General features: G+C 39.3%; 1 protein-coding gene across 6 annotated transcripts in view; it reads left to right on the forward strand.

Annotated features, from left to right (window-relative positions):
- Positions 1-20,945, forward strand: part of lypd6 (LY6/PLAUR domain containing 6) — a 238,790-nt gene that overhangs the window by 140,426 nt on the left and 77,419 nt on the right. For 4 of the 6 annotated variants that reach the window (XM_087989250.1, XM_087989251.1, XM_087989253.1 and 1 more), the window contains exon 2: positions 20,448-20,570. The exons of 1 other annotated variant lie outside the window; for it this stretch is intronic. The gene's annotated coding sequence lies outside the window, so the exon portion shown is untranslated. Of the gene's footprint in view, positions 1-19,888; positions 20,277-20,447; positions 20,571-20,945 lie in introns of those variants that run through there. One more of the 6 variants, XM_087989252.1, reaches the window with a different exon arrangement.

Raw genomic sequence — 20,945 nt, forward strand, 5'->3', positions numbered from 1 at the left:
AGTCAAACGCACTGCCTGCAGCAGTAGTAGATTTGCCAACTTTAAGGGCATTTAAATGGTCATTGGATAGTCATTTGGACGAAAATGAAATTGTGTAGGTTAGATGGGCTTCAGATTGGCTTCACAGATCAGCGCAACATTGAGGGCCGAAGGGCCTGTTCTGCGCTGTATTGTTCCATGTTCAATCTGATTATACCTGATATTTAGAAACACCTGATGAGATTTTCACATGATCCTTGGCTTTGTGTTTTATAAGTTTTGTTTTAAATGTTGGGATGTCCCATAATGTCATTAACCCAGCAAATGAAGACACAATGGTGATACTCTCTGAAGTGAGCATTTCTGGAGGGGTTTATTCAAACCCACTTTATAAATCATAGCATTATAAATGTGTGAGCATTCCACTGGGTGCGATTAAGCGAATGTTCAGCTGTTGAGGTGTAGAGGTCAGTGATACGTGCTGACCACAGCACCTTTTTACGAGCCATTACCTTCGCAGATCTGGTACCTTTGTTGGGCACTTGACTTTTTTAAAGTTTGTGATGTATAATCAGGATCAGAGTAGAAAACATCTGAAAGGAAAGGCGTTGGGGGGGAGGGGGGCGTTCTTTTTGTGCCTGCAAAAGAGCCCTGCTTGACAGCTGCTGCATACATTAGCATTGTGTCTTAATCAGAACCCTGGCTAATCGCACTTTGGGGCTAGGGGGGCAGGGGCAAGGTGTATGAGACACTTATCAGGAACGATACATTTCACACTGGGCGGCAGCACAGTGAACAGTCAGTGTTGAGCTGGCTATCTAGGAAAGGGTTAATGCTGAGCCAAGTTTAAATTGCTTTGCTTTGTGAGAAGCCTTGAGGGGTCATGTTATATATTCAGCTCTTTTTTTAAAAAAAATCTACTGTTTTTTTCTTACGCTGCAGAGTCTTCAGAGTCAAACTGTTCTGTAGCACTGGTTTATGGCCTTGAGAATTGAATGTTCACAGCTTATTCTGCCTTCTGCTTTGTTTGAAATTCAGCACTTGGGAGGTTAATGGATTTGTTTCACTTTCTCCTGTCTCCTCCTTTTAAAACTTTCCCTGGTCCCTGCCTTCTGAGCAAATTTTTAGTCACTCATCCTTATGACTCCTCTTTGGTTTGTGTCAACATCTATCCGAATGCCATGCAGCAAAGTGATGCTTTACCACATTAAAAGAGCTATATAAATGTAAGTTATGATTTGGAAATGCCGGTGTTGGACTGGGTGTACAAAGTTTAAAAATCACACAACACCAGGTTATCGTGCAACAGGTTTATTTGGAAGCACTGGCTCCTGGAGCCCTGCTCCTTCATCAGGTGGTTGTGGAGGACACAATTGTAAGACACAGAATTTATAGAAATTGTAAGTTGTTTGTTATTTTGTTGATGGCAGTTCATTGTCCAATGGGTGTCTCCTGCTCCTGTTTTCTCTGTGCAGACTAATCTTTCAACTGAACCACCCCACCCTGCCCAAAACCCCTCTGCTGTTTAGTCTCACGCTGCATTCAGACAAGCCTTAAAAAAAAACACCCTTAACCTATTTTCACCTCTCCCAACCAACTTTTCCATTACCTTTTCTTGTCCTTCCTGTTCCATGTACAGTGCCCTTCTCTTTGCCTGTTCAAATTGCACTGAGACATCTTGTTGCACTCAAATGAGCATGAGAATTTAAGTTACCATAATAAGCCTTCTACTGTTAAAGATTACAGTAAAGGTACAGTATGGAATACTGCAATTTAAACACTTTCAGCTGAAGAAATCGGCAATTTCCTTTTATTTAAAGTTAAGCAAATAACCCTGTGCCTTTACTGCACAGAAACTCTTGACTCATTTATTTTCAATTTATGGAGCACCTTGCACTGGAGTGATAAATATTAAACTCAGCAACCCGTGAGGAAGACTGATCCCATATAAATCAAACAACTGGCTTTGTTTTATGAAATGATGGCATATAATATGCAAATTTATACTGAACCATTGCACAGCAGTAGTGGAAATTAAATGGGGTTTGCTCTCCTGATACACAAGAGGTGAATAGTCCCATCGTCAGTAGCTAATTACTTCTACTTGAAGAGCTAATGTAACAGAAGGAGCCAGATTGCTGATCATGGAAGCCCTCGAGGCTTTGGTAGCTTTCAAATTCCCCAGTGACATGATTTCAAACTGAGGCCGCTTTTCTTAGGATCTGATCTTTTGTATGAACAACCAACTAAATGTAAGTTTCAGAACAAATACAACTGGGTTTTCTGTTGCTTTGGCTTGGCATATAAATGGGAAACCATTCTTAGGATTTATCTGCGCATGTTGTCAATTACTCGAGCAAAGATAATATTTATTTAGAAGTGCAACAACACGTGTATTTTGAACGACTTTAAATGTTCTATCAGTATGCTTATAGTTCATAGTAGTGGATTGCAGTTCATAAGGCATCTGAACAGATGTAGGTCATTCAGCCCATGATTCAATGAGTTCATGGTTGATCTGCTAGTCCTCAACTGAACTTTCCTACCTTTTCCTCATAACCCTTGATTCATTTACTGTTTATCTCAGCCTTGAATACACGTAATATTCCAGCCTCAGCTTCTGCTGTAGTAAAGAACTCAACAGATTCACTACCCTCCGAATAAATTCCTCTTCATCTCTATATTAAATGGGCAACTCATTATTCTGAGATTAGGCCTCTAGTCCTAGATCTCTGACAAGGGAAAGCGACTTTTCCCCATTTTAACCTTTCATGTGCCCTAAGAACTTGTATATGTTTTGATAAGCTTCTCATTTTTCTAAACTCCAATGAGTACAGGTCTATCCTACTGTGCATATGGAAACCCCTCCTTACAGTCCGTGGACTACGGTCAACAAATTGCAACAGTGAGATTGGTTCTGCCAAACAGACAATCAGTATCTATGCGTATTCTTCTTATGAGCAGTGATCCTACTCCCTTTTGCCCATTTTCTTTTCATATTCCTTTATTCCCCTTTTCTTCGTCTGTTTATGCTGCATCGGATTCTGCAATAGGTAGCACAGACCTGCCTCAATATAAAGGACCCTGTCATTCCAATGTTTCCTCTCAGAAGGCAAGTATGAGATCAAGTTGCCTCACCACCTCTGGTGGCATTATGAAAACAGATACAATGGCAGGTGATTTCTGCAGTGTGCTGTTCACCATAAACAGACGTCAGAAGCCATGTGGAGTTGAAAGAAAATTCACATTTAACTAATAACAGATATTACTTTGCTGAAAAGGTGATACAGAAAACCAAATCACATTCATGAACCCTGTTTAAAGATATTAAATGCCTTAAAGTAGTCAATCTATTAGGAAAACAAGGAAGTTTTTCCTCAGTAAGCACATCCTCGAATAGTCTCTTAAAACAGGCATTCAAAATGTGAACTTATCACCCCTGCTACAGTACATGCTTTTAGACTTTTTGAAGCTCAGCCAATCATTTACAATGGCCAGCTGTAATAACAACTTCTGGGATTTGTCAACAGTGGAGTCTATTGAAACTCTAGCAAGTGATACTAATGGTTTTTCCAAAGCTATAACTGATACCTGTCAATTAATGGACTTGAACTTTTTTTAACTCCAATTGGCAGCTGCAACCTAACTTTTTAAAATTTTAAATGGCTGGGGATTTAAATGCTTTGATGTGTCCACCATAAATTTGTAACCCCCACAGTGTGAATATTCTTGGAAGTGGAAATTTGATCTGTTTAAACTCAGCACTCATTTCAAATTGCTAAGCACATTTTTGTTGCAAACTTATGGTTTCACGTTTCATCCCTTTTCTCTTCCACTACTAAAACTTTTATCTGCATGACATTTTTAAAGATTGCTGGAATTATCTGAATCCACAAAAATCTAACCCGTTGCCTCTGTGTTAATGATTCTGAACCCTTTTCACTAAGCCTAGCCTGCTCCCTGTCCTAAATCACTTTCATTGCATTTAATATTTAAGTTCCTTTGTCCTGCACCAGCTGGACTACAGAATAAAGACAATATATTTGAATTATAGTCAGTGAACTTTTATGCTATCAGAGAAACTTTATCATTCTTTCAACCTCTCATATCATAACTAAATGCTCATAATCCAATGACCAGATATTATTTTAATGTGCTTGTGAGCTGTTCTACTTTTTAAAGATATATCACTTTGATTCTTATCCAAGCCATCTGGTTTGAGGTGTAAGTTTGTCCTTTTAATTCTTCATTTGAATCAATAGAGTGGGACGTCAGAAATCCTATATTAATGTTTAGCCCGAAAGTAGTCCATTCCTTTTAGCTGAGTTGGACTAAAATCAGGGCTGTCATTTGAGAATGCAAAATAAGTTTAATAAAGTGATTTCTGTCAAGAAAGAAGGAATATAGCCTTTCACAGCTTCCCAAAGCATTTTGCAGCCAATTAAGTATCTTTTGAAGTGTAGCCATGGTTGTAATGGACATTATTGCAAGTTGTAAATAAAAAATTAATAAATCATAAGTTTTATGAATGCAATGTTTCATTTATAATAAATTACTTGTATCAAAAGTCTTATAAGGCTCTTTAATCTCTGCAGCAGAACTAAATCTTTCTACCCCCTGTTCTAAAGCATCTTGGTGCTTTCTGTCTGTATGAAATGTGCTGTAGATCCTTGTGCTTCTTATGTGGCCAATATCCTTCATGGAGAGTGTCACTTTGCATAAATCCATGATTTGTGTATGAAATTTCTAATACGCACTAAATCAAACTGGCTCTCTTCTCATTGGAATTTCTAGTAGCTCGATGCTCATTCAGTGTTGATGCTGTACCCTCTTGAATGAATGCATTTATTGTTTTAATGTATTGTGGGGCTTTACTTAAGGTAGTTGTACTAGCTCGTGTAATATGCATTTACGTTATTGACCATATTAAAAAGTAAAACGCATTAAATTTTTAAATTTAAAGCAATATCCACGTATGGAACAAATTGAATTCATTTACTTTTTTCTTTAAATGCTAAACTTACTGTTACTTAGGAAGGAAGTAATTAGATAAGAATGGGAAAATATGCAGTCATGATATGTCACCTATTTTTATATGATTGTAAGATCTTCCAATAGCTTTTGTGATTTCTAATAATCCATCATTAACTTAGACAATAACAATGATTTGTCAACAAAGTTTGTGACCAGGAAATCAAAAAGCTCAGTTATTGGACCAGTCATATACTGAGATATACTCATTGTCTTGTATGGTTCCCACTTTAGAGGTTGCTTGGCTATCTTCTCAAATGGTGCAACCATATAAGTTGGAGTATGGTGCAAATTTACCCGGGAGACCCGATTGATTGATTAGGAAGAAAACACGTTAACTTGTTCAAGAATCGCTTAAATATCTTTTGCATTAAGGACTGAAGTAGCCAGGCCTGTGTAGATGGGCAAATATTTTATTTGGGCAAGCAACTCCATAGGATCATTGTCATTTTGAAATTTTGATCTGTAAACTTAAGGTTCATGAGGAGGAGCTTGAAGGATTGGCTGAATTTATATCCAGCAGGACTGATGTGCAAAGACCATGCTGTTTTTTCAAAAGCACTACTTTCAAGCATCAACCAGTGAGTTCTCGCATTGAAGCTTCCATGTGAAGATCTCACAACTTTTGCACTGCATGTTTAATGGAATTAACACAGCAATTCAATTGAAATTACAGCTGAGGTGTCTTCCAGCCAGTGACGCAGAACTCAACTGCCTTTTACAAGATGAGCCAGGTTCCATTATCTATTTTGCGCATTGTAATTTTTCATGTAGAAACAATGGAGATCAATTTTCATAGAATGCCCAGTCGAAAAATCTAGTGAGATATTCAAATCATTAACATGGTCAGGCTTAATTTAGTTCAGTGGCTGATCCGCCTTCCAGCATTCAAAAAGGACTGGAAGGCTGCTCACCAATTATTGACAAAAGTCAGGGGAGGGTTAAACTGTAGGGTGTCAGTGGAATGTGAAGGAGCAATTTGAGGCTATGATCTTACAGTCATTAATTCTGCAATTTGTGTATAGTTCACTTGGAGGTATGGAGGAAATGATTGGGAATTTATTCGGGCAAGGAAAAAGGAAGAAAATATAGAGAATGGCACCCTGAGCCACGTTTGTGCTTTTTGTACCTCAGCTCTAACATGATTTCAGCAGAGTTATGGGAACAGTACTTTAATATCCAGAGAGAGGGTAAACTGTTTTTAAATACATTTTATGGGCTTGCTATGAATTGGTCAAAAGTAGTTGTTGTGATTGTAACGAGATCAGTCACGTGGACCTCATGGAATATGAATTCCCTGATTGAACCAGGTTCAAACCCCAGTCAGGGAGCCCTGGCTGAGAGAACCTCTGCTCCTCATGTTTATATCTGTTCACACACAGCTGGCTCTGAAGAAGCCAGACCAGTGTCAAGTACAATGCACATGTAAATAAAGGATGACTTGATGATGGGATACTGGCCTCTGTGGAGTTATTTCTGTAGTATGGAATCTGGAGCTTAGCTGCAAAATTGATTGCTCTTTTTAAGACTTCAACTCAGGTACATCAGCATATTTACAAACAATTATAAGAGATTAGTAATTTGTTCATCAAATGTAGCAACATATCACAATCCAGGATGAAATGCTCAACTTTCTTCTTATGATTGCTTTGTCTTATTAATAAAGTATAACCTACAGTCACAGATTTTCTAACTTATTAATTTAAGCACATTTGGTACTTCAGTGCGGCTAGAGGAGTAAAATTTCCCTAACTTGCCAGAAGACAATGTAATCATTATTTCTTGTTTTTTCTCTCTCTCTCTCCCTCTCTCTTTGTCCTATTTGACTGTCTTGCTTGATGATTTATTATCCTGTGATGCTTTATTATCCTGTATCTCTCAGTTCACCCATTCTGGATGTAGGTTTGCTCGCTGAGCTGGAAGATTCATTTTTAGACATTTCATCACCATACTAGGTGACATCTTCAGTGAGCCTCTGGACGAAGCACTGCTGATGATTTCTGCTTTCTATTTATGTTTGGGTTTCTTTGGTTGGTAATGCCATTTCCTGTCATTATGTCATTTCCTATAGTGATGTCATTTTCTGTTCTTTTTGTCAGGGGGTAGTAAATGGGGTCCAAGTCACTAGAAAGCAGGAATCATCATCAGTGCTTTGTCTGGAGGCTCACTGAAGAAACATCTGAAAATGAACCTTCCAGCTCCGTGAGCAAACCTACATCCGGAACCTCAACTTGAGCTACAAATCTTCTCAAAACCCGCTTCATCTGTTCTAAAAGTTCCTTCATCTCCATTCGCTGTTTCCTCATCTTTTCCCAGCTCCTCTGCTCAAAATGATAGTAAGAGAAAGGTAAACCCCATTTCTAAGCACAAAGACATGTGAATACAACCAAAAGTACAAGATAATCAACTTACACGTAGTTTAAATCTAAATCTGCAATTTTTTTGCGATTCCTTCATTTATTACTGTTAATAGCCTGGAGTGGAGTCAGTTTCTGGAGATTTGGTTTTATTAAATCTCATTATTTTCTATACCCCTTTTTTTTTTTTTGAAAAACATATATTAAAACCACCAAATCCCTCCCCTAGGCTTATTTTTGGGTTCCCTTTTTATTCCTCTGCTGTGAACAGAGGCGCAAATTATTCATTTAATAATTCTGCCATTTTGCTATTGTCCTTTTAATCTATTCTGTGTTAATCACTTAATCTTTGTTTTACCACTCACTCTTTTAAATAAATGGAAGTTTTGACATTAATTGATGTTTAGGTACCGTTTTTGATATCTTTGTGTCTGGTCATGATGTCCTTTTTTCTTCAATGGATTGCAAACCTATAGTAGTACACTTTTTAATCTTGACAGAGTCAACATTTGCAATCAATAACAATGAATCCTATTCAGCTTTAAGCTTGGGACCCAAGGCTGTGAAAATTAGATTTATTAGATTTGTCTGCTTGAACTGACTAAGGTTGAAGAATGAGCTTTGAGTCCAGATGTCCATGGAACTGGGAAGATATTTTGGATGTAAAAGTGCAGACATGGTTCACACACTCAAACACAGTGGGGCATTTGAACTTGGTGCTGATTTCAAACAAACCCAATTTTGGTTGCTGCATGGTCTTAACTGGCAGTGTAGGAGTCACCCATGTCTGGATTAGACTGAAGCACTCTCGAAGAGCAATTAAGGTCTATTTAATCACGATGTTTTAGAAATTACCCTGCCCACTCTTTTTACATTGTTTGAAACAAACTGGCCATACCAATTAGTAATGAGTAAAACAGTCCACTGATGGGCATTACCCAAAGAGATATTTATTATTAATGCTTTGCTGAGTTTCAAGAGCTACAATCATCTCAGGAAGTTGTTATGAGCTCATAGTTGATTGATCACTTAAATAATCTGTTAGAGAATTAGGGGTATGAATAGAAGCTTTTGTTTGAAATTAACCAAATCAGGAGATTTAAAAGCTTGGATGAGAATGCCTTCACAAAGTTATTTTTTCACAATTAATCAATGTTTCCTCTAGTTTCTTTGAGTGGAGGCCAATGCATTGACATGTCAATCGGTCTACAGCAAATTTGAGTGGCCGTGTCCCTCAGATGGAATGTTGTTGTTAAGTCTGTGTAATAGGAGTTGTACAACATGTTTCAAGGTGTATTTTATGCATCTCCATGTGGCTACTGTGAGGAAATTAGAAAGCCACAAGGGATCAGTTCCATGTTTTACTTCTCCTTCAAGGGACTCGAGGGTTAAATGTTCCACTGCCAATAAGACTCACTGCAGCATCAATTGGAAGCCTATCCTCTTACAATATTGACAGAATATCTGAGTAGGGGGGCGACTGACTGTATCCCAGAAGAGGAGCTTAGTGGAGCCGCACATCTGAATTCCCTTGTAGCTTCAGACAGAGGTATTTGACCTTCCCAGACAAGACCGACAGCCTTGGCTGTTAAACTGCTTCCTGCTCCTATTATCTTACTTCCCCTCCATATTAGCATAGAAATGTGAATCCTACATTTAGAGCAGGCAAAACCCGTCTGCCTTAATCTCTTCCCATCAACATATAATCATGAAAAATATTAGAATCAGTTCCTGTAATCCATTCACACATTATCACAGGACATTGACATTCATCAGGCTTTGTAAATTCATAATTTTTTACTTTAAACTGTGTAATGATAATCAACCATGTAGCTGATAAACTTTTTTTGTTTATTCCCTATTAAAAATATTATTGTCTTTGTGTGTAAAGCCAAGATTCGTGGAGAAGTGTCACCACAAGTAGACACACGACTACTTTTGGGGACATTGAGAATCTCTCACCGGCTGTCCGATAATAAAGCATCTGCTGTTGTACAGAAACTTGTCCAGATTTGTGGAACAAAATATACATCACCAGCTGAGGCCTGGCCAGGCAGTATACTCAGTTCATACCTATTGAGATGACATGGATGGTCTAAGGGCTATCAGGATACTTGAATTGGCATTGTGTTGATATAGGGGTAAGAAAAGCCATGGAGGATGTGTTGAGGGCATGAGTTGGCTTGAATTGGCATTGAATATGTTTAGAGGCTAGAGGACCATAAGTTGGCATAGAGGACATGAGGATGTCAGCATGGCATGTGAGGTGGTGGTGGGGGGGGGAGGAGGGGGGGTGGTTGCGGGTTGAGGGGAGTATAATATGACAGATGACGGACTGAAATCTTCTAAAGCAAATTCTTTTTAAGGCATTGCAATGGGCTCTTCAATCAGCCTGCCTTCGTTTTGCTCATTTCATCATTCCTGCTCCTGCCTCCTTCCTCTTGACAAACACACGGACCTGAGTGAGAGGGTAACCTTGGAAGTGGTTAGTGCTTTGCCATTCCTCCACAACAATCCTGTTCATGACTCTGACAATGCCTCTTTCCCTGCTCTCCAATAGGAAGCCTTGGCTGCAATAGCAGAAAAGGGGAAGGATATACTTTAATTACAATTGGTGGTGACTGATATGATAATACTGCTGACTGGAGAACCTGGGCATCGAATTGTTAGCAAATGATCAGCACATGAACGGTTCTAGTACGTACACTCAATACCCATACACTCATATTGCATATGTATGAAAAGCAATGTTGAAATTAAAAAAGAGAGAAGCTTTATTTGTTAGTGAGAAATAACACTAACAAATAACACTAACACTCCAGAGAGGCTTTAGTAACTTAGTGCAGTTGTTGCTTAACTGGTTAGTATTTTCTAAGTTGTGTTATGGACCAGACCAAATCCCCTCAAATTATATTAAGTACACAGTCTGGACCCTAACTTTTTCTTATTTTAAAGGCAAGTCCCATATGTTGAGTTCTGGATGTAATTTGATTAGTCAAACTACCAGATTTGAAGCAAATACAATTTATTCATACCCTATAGTTAAAATATAACAAAAAGAAGAAATTGGATAAACTTAATTCTATTGGAACACTTAACAGAATAATAGATTATTTAACTTCTAAACAGTAACTGTTCCAATATGGTGACATCCCATAAACACACCCTTGGTGAAGGCAAATTCAGTAAAATAGATTTTGTCGTACATGCAATTCTCAAGTTCAGAATGAAAAAAAACTTAGAGAAATCCTGAGAGACAGTAGCAGGGACAGATGTACTGCAGCTTCCAAATCCAGCTTCAAGACCCCAGCAACAACTGCCACTGAAAAGCAAAAGCTACAAATCCTGGTTCTATGGGAGCGTGACCCAATCCATTTGGGCTGCATCGACTGTTCCAACTTTTTAAAAAATCCCAGGCTTCAACAGCCATTATGGGCTTTGAATTAGACTGCTTTCCACCTCTGTTATAAGGTTTCTTCACAAAAAATGATAAAATATATGTCTTAAAGCCATAGTATCGTCACAGTTGGCATGTGAGAGTTGATAGTTCATACGCCTTAATTCATTGTTTGAAGGAACTTGTTTGAGTATTTTCTGAAAAAAATGGTTCTGTTCTTATTTTTGTGCTGTGACATTTACATTTTAATAGTAGTTGTTTACGTGGTGTGCAGCAATTAAATTAAAAGTTAACCAAGTTTGGTACCATGCAGTGCTTATTATGCAAAAGTGACTGCTTGAGATCTGTTTCATGTGGCTTGTCAGGCTTGTGGTTTCATTCTTAATTAAAGCAGCTGAAACAAAATAATCAGACTTATCATTGGCAAATTAGTTTCATAATTCCTCAGCCAGTGATTGCAAGGAGACATTAGACAGAAGTTGCGTCTTCTTGTGAAATTACTACATTTCAGCGAAAATTGTCTGCTGAATTAGTCATATTAAATAGTGCAGTACCTGTATGTTTGGCTTTTACTCATTGTTCTTAAATTATGAAATAGTAATTGCCCTTTGCCAATAATCAAAATGCACCTCAGTTAAGCTCTGCACTGGCAAAGCTCTTTGAATTTTGCAAACCAATTTTTGTCACGTCTGCCATCTGCAAATATTAAAGAGTTTCTGTTGTGTACTGAGAATTTGTCCTGAATTGCAGGAAAGAGTTTTAGGAACAGTTTGCTCTGATTGTGCTGGTCAAGAATTGTAACTATTACTTGTGGAGCAAAGTTGTACTGCTGCAAATGCTATAGCTATCTTTATTTTATAAATCAACTCATAACAAATGTCTCCATGCAGCAGGGTGGCATTAACTGCCTGATGTTCTATGTTAGCAACTTATGTTTCCTGGAGAAATGTTAACTCTGTCTTGTATCTGGGTTTGTTATTTTCTGTCACATTTGTATTTCATATACTGCTATCTTACACATCACTTTCAATGGAGTGGGAAGTGATTGGTGGTAGTGTCACAGAGTGCATTATCCACTATGATAGTATCATGTGTACTTGTGAGTAGAACAGTTTGAGCTCAGTAACAATGTCCTATCATATTGATGTAGCCTATAACCAGTTGCTAACAGGTACAGTTGGTTCTCCTTTAACGCCGTTGTTGCTTTCCCATGTTATAGAAAACGCCATGTTCCAGAAAATTATGCAATAGGAATAATGGGGCCTGTGGGTTAGGGCGAACCACCAAAGATACCAGTAAAAATTGGCACAAGAAGATTAGTAGTTGGTTTAACACAAACGATAGTGCAGTTTAAGTAAATTTTGACCTGTTGTAACTGACCTGTTGTATGGTACTGCATAGTGCAATTCATCAGAATCTTCAAATGATTACTCTCAATTGGCATCCATACCTGCTGCCTGCACTACATTCCAGCCAGTCTTCTGATCCCATTCAATGGTAACACTGCATTAATCCAATCCCAGAATGAAACCTGCCTTGGTAGATCAAGAACTAAATTTAATCTCTTTTGCTGTTGTCAGCTTTATCACGTTTTTCAAAGGGTTTCACATCGTGATGCTTGGGGATGTCTATCACCTTATTTTACAAAGTAAAATGTACTTAGGTGTACTCGTTCATGAGTCACAGAAAACTAGCATGCAGGTACAGCAGCTAAGAAAGAAAGCGAATGGAATGTTGGCTTTTATAGCTAAAAGAATAGAATATAAAGATAAGGAAGTATTGTTGCAACTATACAAGGTATTGGTGAGATTGCACCTGGAGTATTGTACACAGTTTTGGTCCCCTTATTTGAGGAAAGCTGTAGTGGCATTGGAGGCAGTTCAGAAGAGGTTCACTAGATTGATCCCAGAGATGAGGGGTTTGTTGTTTGAGGAGAGATTGAACAGTTTAGGCCTATACTGTCTGGAATTTAGAAGAATGAGGGGATATGAAATTGAGGTATTCAAGATGATAAAAGGTGTGGATAAAGTAGATGTGAAACAGATGATTCCTCTTGTAGGTTAAGGAGTAGTAAATTTAAGAGTTGAAGAGAAACTACATCTTCCAAAGGGTTGTGAATCTGTGGAATTCGTCACCCTGAAGTGCAGTGGATGATGGGACAGTGAGTAAATTTAAGGAGGAGTTAGATAGGTTTTTTAATTGGTAATGGGATGAAGGGATATGGAGAGAAGGCAGGGAAATGGGGGTTAGGAGCATATCAGCCATGATTGAATGCGGAGCAGACTTGATGGGCTGAATGACGTAATTCTGCTCATATGTTATGAACTTATGAACCTGGACCATGATTATTACCCAGGGTTGCAGTCTCAACCAGCTGAAGGAATGTACAGAATGTAGGAGGAAGATCAATAACCTTCTCCACTCTGCGAGTGAAAGTGCCACCATCTTCTCGTTGACACCTCACTCTCACCCTATCTCTGTTACTGTACCCAACATTTCCTGCAACATTTTCCCCACTCACTCATCCTCGCTAACATCTGAACCTGACTAACCCCGAATCTCTTCTGTACAGCCTTCTCACCCCCTCAGGACATCTCCACACATGCACCAAAAGTAATAGTGTACCACCCACCTTTCTATCCCTCATCCATTATATGCAGAGTTTCCTGGCTTTGACAACCCTGAGCAGCGACTGAGCATGTCCAAACCCCTGTACTGGTATTTTTTGTTTTGCAGTTGGTTACCATTGCACTTAGACCTGAAACAGATTTACATGAATCTGCAGATATTCTTTAACATCTAACCTTATTTTTTTAAACAAAAAGAATGAGAAAAGCTCTTAATACAAGAAACAGAGCCAACTGTTCCTCAACACTATCCTTTTAGTCAATTCCAGTGAAATTTCACTCTTACCTCAACTCTTTAAGTTTCTAAATTAACAGGGTCTTCCCAGCTTCTTGTCCTCAGGCTGTACATACATTTTCAAGATGCTTTTCCAAGTCCACTAGCACAAACATTTCACAATAACTTTTGCAAGGAGCTTCACAAGAAAGCACACGAGCTGACTGATCACATGATGCCGACGTGCAGTCCAGTCCGCCATGCACTGCAATACCCTGCAACTGCGAAGAGAAGAAGAAGAACATCTATACAAAGTCTTTGCTAAAAATGGATATCCGCAAAGCTTCGTGTGCAGATGCCTGGTGGACAAGGAACACCAAGAAGACAGGACACGCCCCAGCACACTGGCTACTCTCCCATACATTTAAAACCGTTTCGGAACTGACAACTGGACTGCTCCAACCCCACTAAAGATCTTGACAGTGCACAAACTGGCAACCACACTCAGACAGCAGCTCACCAGAATAAAGGACCCAATACCCATTCTGCGCAGAACGAATGTAATTTACAAAATCCCATGCAGCGACTGCACTAAGCACAATGTAGGACAAACAGGCAGTCAGCTTGTGGCCAGCAACTATGAACACCAACTAAAAACCAAGCAACATGACCAACTCTCCCCGGGACACATACGCACAGACAACAAGAACCATGAGTTTGACTGAGACAACACAATGATACTCGAACAGGCCAAACAAAGAACAGCAAGGGAATTCCTGGAAGCCTGGTACTCATCCTCAGACTCCATCAACAAATATATTGACCTTGACCTGATATACAAACCACTGCAATGGAAAAGCCAGAACCAGTACCAACCGGAAATAGCTCAAACAGAACCACATCAATTCACAGCAGAACAGTAGTATTTCACAAAAGGCAACACAGCACTGATGATGTCACCTAGAAAGAGGACGAAATGTCTGCAAACAAACCTACCAGCTTGTGATCAGACCAACAACGAATCCAACCAGCTCCCGAGCTACAGATCTTCACAAAAACTTCAAAAAGTTACATCGCATGGGATTCAAAGTGAGGTTGCCAATTGATTATAAAATTGGCTTTGTGGTAGGAGACCGAGGTGGTGGAGCTTGCTTCAGGATGTTTTTAGCAGATAAGTGGGAAGGAAGATTTCAGACTGGAGGCCTGTGACCAGCAGTGTCTTGCAGGTATCAATATTGGGTCCACTGTTGTTTGTCATTTAAATAAATACTTTGGATGAGAATGTAGGAGGAATGGTTAGTAAGCTTGCAGGTGACACCAGAATTGGAAGTATAGCCGACAGCGAAGAAGGTTATCTAGGATTACAAAGATCTTAATCAATTTGGTCAAAAGGTTGAGGGGTGGTAAAAGAAGTTTAATTTTGATAAATGCAAGGTGTTGGTTTTGCATTTTGGTAAAACAAACAAGGGCAGGACTTATGATAGGGCCTTGGTTAGTGTTATAGAACCGACAGACGTAGAGGTTCAGGGACATAATTCTTTGAAACTTAACCACCCTGACTATCTATGACTTAAGAAGGCATCTGCCACGCTTGCCTTCATTGCTCAGTCTTTTGAGTATAGGAGTCAGGACATTATGTTGGTGAGGCTTCTATTGGAATACTATGTCTAGTTCTGGTCACTCGGTTATAGGAAGGATATTGTTGGGCTGGAGAGGGATTCAGAAGAGATTTACCATAATGTTGCCAGGTCTGTCAGGTTTGAATTCAAAGGAAAGGCTGGATAGATGGGGACTTTTCGCGTTGGAGCAAAGAAGATTGAGGGCTGACCTTATGGAGCTTTACAAAATCAAAAGGTGAATAGACAAAGTGAATGACCAAAGTCTTTTCTGAATGATTGGTCAGATCAAAATAGGGAGTGTTTATTTCAGGTGAGGAGAAATATTTAAAAAGGACATGAGGGGCAACTTCTTTGTACAGAGAGTGGTCCAATTGTGGAATGTACTGCCAGCGGAAGTGGTGGAAGCAGAAACAGTTATAACATTTAAAAGACATTTGGTAAAGTACATGAATAGAAAAGGTTTGGAAGGAAATTAGTCAAATAGGGCGTGTTTGCTTTGGAAATATCGTCGGCGTAGAGTAGTTGGATTGAAGGGTCTGTTTCCATGCTTTATGACTCTCTGATTCTATAATCTAATGCCAGGGATGAGAATTGCCTAACAGCGAATGTGAGTTCACTTTAGTTGGCAATTCACAAATTGCGTTACAGACAAATTCCACTTCGTAAATGTGCGTTAAAAGAGAACTATCCGTAATAAATTTGCTTCTTGTTCAATACAAGAAAGTGATCAGACAACCAAGGTCACATGAATAAATTTAAAAGTAGCTCGTGGCAAGGAGAAACTTTTTAAAAATGGTGCAGACTGAGAAAGTGAGAACTAAGGACAGTTGTCCCAGTTCAGGTAAAGTGGATAGCAACAAGGAAATCAAGGGCTCTATAAAGCAATTTCAACTGACGTTTCAGACCTGGGGACATCACAAGGCCAGAAGTAAAGCAATAAAAGGGCAGATTAGAAACATAAGCTTCAAGGAAGAAGACATTTGAGGAGATTTTCTCAAGGCTGCAAATATATTGGGAAATCCGACATTCAAACGAGGCTGATGGTGGAAAGTATTTATTTAAGCCACAAGGAGAAGGAATCATTTAGGAAAACTTTTAAAAATCAGAATTAATCTCTTCAAGTGAATAAGTGTGCAATTTAACTGGGCATTGTTTCATAAAGCTGCAGGCAATGGAATTGATTCAGTAAAGCCAAAAAGGAAACTGGAATCATTTACCAAAGCCAGAGTAGCAGGAGCCCAGGAACTGGAAATTCTGAAACTGACATACGCATCAGAAGAATCGCAGATGTAAGTGGAAAGGGGCTGGAGAAAAAAACAAAAAAACTGTCAATTTCCTTGTTCTAGTCCAACTCGGGCCCCCACCCTACAACTCTGTCTCTGATAAATCAATTACATCATTGGTGCTGCTTCTCTTTTTTTATCTGGAACTGGAAAAAATGATTAATTTCGCTTCCAATTTCTTCTTTATCTGGTGCATCTCTGACTCCTCCCTTTCTTTTCTCAACATCTCTATTTCCATTTCTGGGATAGACTGGCCTTCAATATCCACTACAAACATACCAACTCTCATAGTTACCTTGATTATGCACTCTCTCACCCAGCTTCCTATGAACACTCTATTCAATCCTTCGAGTTTCTCTGTCTCTGTTGCATCTGTTCCAATGGTTTTAGTTTGTAGAACCTCCATACCAGGAGAGTTTGGTTAGAAATGTGTAGATTATAGGCACTGAGAGAATTTAATTCCCCCAATTGGTGAAACATTGATCTTGGCAGGCTTGTGAAAGGACTATTAAATTGTCTTGTCTCTGTAGTCCACAGCAAAGAAACTGTCAGGAATCAGTCAAGTTGAACCCTCAAGATTTGAGATAAGTGAGTAATTTCTCTGTACTTGTGTCCCAGTAATGGATAACATCAGAATATGAGTTAAAACTTTGTTTTGTGGTGTGGTTTGATCTCACTAGCTGACATCTGTTTTTTTTTAAAAGTTTCATTTTTTTTGTACGATGAACTGTTGTTAAAGAAACTCTGCAACCTTGTGTGAATATATTTTAGTGACTAGCCATCATATTAACTAAGGACACTGAAATAAATCTCTCCAACCAGGTCTCATTATGAGATCTGACTTGTCCAATGATACCCATCAGCTGGGATCATACAATTAATGTAAGATGGCTAAAGTGTGTGGGGGCCAATTATATCCTGGACTGCCTTACCTTCACTTACAGTTTCAAGCAGTGTCAATGGTTATAACTTGGGAGAGTGACTCAGAGTACGATTAAACTTTACACCCTGCAGCATCCCTCCAATCCACACACCGAGACATGGACAGACAGACAGGCACGCACACACACGGACACGTCGACACATACACGTACGGAAACATCGACAGACACGCACAGACACGCACATAGACGCACTCGCCAGATGTAACATCCACAAGTCATTCAGAAGAGAGAACCTTTTTCAGATCGCACCACAAAATCAAGCCTCTGTTGCTGTCAATATAGATCAGTAACATTGGTAAAGTCACTATAGTCCCAAACAACAATAGGGCTGTTCTCTCATTAGCACGAGGCACTACTGATTTAACCTAAGGGTCACCTCACCTAACATTATAGGTACAAGAGTGGGCCATTCAGCCTTCAAGCCTGTTGGCCATTCAATGAGGTAATAGCTGATTTCTGGACAAACCTAACTAATACCGTAACAAACATTTATCTATCTCAGATTTAAAATTAACAGCTGGTGGTGGAAGAAAGTTCCAACGCACCAACCACTTTTTATGTGCTTGCTAATATCTCTCCTGAATGGTATGGCCTTAATTCTTCGACTTTGCCCCTTAGTTCTAGAATCTCCAGGAAATAGCTTATCTTTATCTGATCACTCCTTAAGCTTCTAAATTCTAAAGAAAACAGGCATAATTTGTATAATCTGTCCTCATGACTTTGAAGTCCAGGAATCATCCTTGTAGACCTACAAGGCCAATATATTCTTAAGGTGTGATGGACAGATCTGCTCACAGTACTCCAAGTGGTGTCTAAACAGTCTTCGATATAGCTGCAGAATAGCTTCACAGAATCCCTACAGTGTGGAAGCAGAACAGTCAGCCTATCAAGCCCACACTGGCCATCTGAAGACAACACCACCCAGACCCACACTCCTATGCTAATGAAGGGCCTGCAATGTCTCATTTCCCATGCCGAATCCACCTAACCTACACATCCCTGGACGCTTTGGGCAATTTATCATGGCAAATCCACCTAACCTGCACATCTTTGGACTGTGGGAGGAAACCGGAGCATCCAGAGGAAACCCACGCAGACAGCTGCCCTAGGGTGGAATTGAACCTGGGTACCTGGAACTGTGAGGTAGCGGAGACAGAGTGCCAATGTGCTGCTTCTGTGTCCTGATACTGCAACCCTCTAGGTATAAAGACCAGTGTTCCATGAGTTTTCTTGATGAGTTTCTGCACTTATTGAGGCATTTTAAAGATCTCTGTACCTGAACCCACAAGCCTCTTTGGATGTCCACTGTATTTGACTTAATACCCTCCAGAAAGTACCCTCAGGTGAGGGGTAAGATCAAGAAGGTGGTGGCCTCAGCTGGTTTGGGAATTGATCTCATGCTTTTGCAGCACAAACCAGCCATCCATAACTAAGCAATACCACAACAGGCTGAACAGTGAGTGACTGAGGCACAAGCATTTGTCTTAAGGTTTGTTTATGTTTTCCATAAAGTTTCTGAAACGTGTTACCACACACCCCAGAAGCCAATTGGAGACTGCCAACCTAGTGGCTCAGAGGGATTACGCACGAGTATTTGCCAAGCAGCTAAAGAATAAAATCAAGATAAGACACCTCACCAAGACAGTGCTATTGGCAGTGAGACATCAACAGGAGATTTTCAATTGAAAGTGAATCAGTCCGAGTCAGATTGGATCCAACTGGCCTGCATTCAAGCTGGTCAGCCTTGTTAGGGGGTTACTGTATGTTTTTAAAGTCACATTATTTTCAAGCTTAAATCTTTGGAAATATAGCTGTTGGTTTGTGGCAAGACTGTCAGTTGTGAATCTCAATCTGACAAATGTTCCATCGGCACCGTGGGAGAATTTAAAATAAAACTTCATGACAGTTTTCAGCCAAGTCACAACATTAAATACAAACTTAGCAGTGTTTACTGAGAACTATTTAGCTTTGCTGTTTAATAAAATGTCAATGAGGGATGCTTATGCCTGAAGTTATAAATCTGAAAATTTTACATGTACAGGCATAATTCATGACGCAGATTTTTGTTTCATATTGTACCAATCAAGTTTGAACATTTGTCACTTCCTCCAAAAAGCAATCCAAGAAAACTTGAAGTTTCTTTTTGTAGGCAAGAATGGACTTTCTAGTGAATCATTGCTATTGTTAGCATCAACAAACCTCTGAAAATTAATGAGAAAAATTGGGAATATTGTTCAAGTAAATGTCTTCAATTTTCATTGAAATAAGACAGCTTTATTTATCTGGCTGATTTGAAGTCAGTGTGTATTTTGTGATATTGAGCATCCAAGGCTAACAAGAAAGGTGCAAGGAGGTTTGCGTCTTGAAATGGTTAATCAGAAAGCCTTTCAAATGAAGAAAGATCATTATGTATGCAGACTTGTTCTGTACTGTGTGGAGCTTGGCAAAGCCAGTTAGTAACATAGCTGCCATGTCAACTCTCATCCCTTTATCTCAAAGAGATAGATTTACCAGCCTGTCCATTAGTTCTGCTTCCCCTCATTCATCCTTGCATTCTTTCAAAATGCATGTTCTTCCCTTGCATTGTCTAATCATTGTTGGCTTAGCAGTAAAGAAGGGATGAAAAGATTAAGTTTCATTGCTATTTGTTTTTATATGCTGTCAGTTTTTTTTCCACAGTTTTTTTTTCCATTGCCTTCTCCCAGCTCCTGTTATGTGAGTGGAATTTTGTGAGCGATTTCTGGAGCTTGTGCTGGGAAGATGCACCATGTTGCAGAGAAACAGCTCACCACGCGCTCTCACAAGGACTGAGATCCATCTGGCTTGTAATTAATTCCTGTTGCATTTCTTGTCATCAACTATCTCTTCATGAGCCAGAGGAGATAAAATTCTGCCTCACAGTACTGTTCTGGAACTGAAACCATATCCAAGACCCATCAGAAAAACTATGCTGCTTCTAACTGGCGTCTTTTTATTTTACTGTTCTGTTGATGCAGAATCTGTTGGCTTCTCCTAAGTGGCTTCTGAGGATTTCGCACCACTTCTCATGGGAGAGGATTTATTTCCACCCCCTGGCCTTCAAGAGCAGACAATTATCTCCTATGAAATAAAATCTAGAGGTTAGTAATAATTTACTCAGGGTGCATTGAGTTACGTTACATTGAGCATGCTTGTGTTAGATATTTCTATTGGTGCTATTACATAATGTTAAACATCGTAATTGTGCTTTCAGAGTATGGTACACAATAATCCCAGCAATTTTCATTGATCAGAAGAAACTGGGGGAAAAAAAATAAAGTTGCCAGCGTCAAGCCTGAGCTTAATGAATGGCTTCTTATTTTCCTGATTGAACTAATAGGTTTTTTGGAAATGTCTCTGAGTACGATGGAAGATGTTGTGATTCCTTTTGTTTTGCACTTAGTTATTAGCATTCTGTGGCACTGTCTTAACTGAACCTGTACTTGGTGACATCTTACTGTGGTAATTCTAATTAA

This window comes from Chiloscyllium plagiosum, unplaced genomic scaffold (assembly GCF_037043375.1).
Source record: "Chiloscyllium plagiosum isolate Xiang-an unplaced genomic scaffold, Cpla_swu_hap1 HiC_scaffold_7, whole genome shotgun sequence".
Classification (NCBI taxonomy): Eukaryota; Metazoa; Chordata; class Chondrichthyes; order Orectolobiformes; family Hemiscylliidae; genus Chiloscyllium; species Chiloscyllium plagiosum.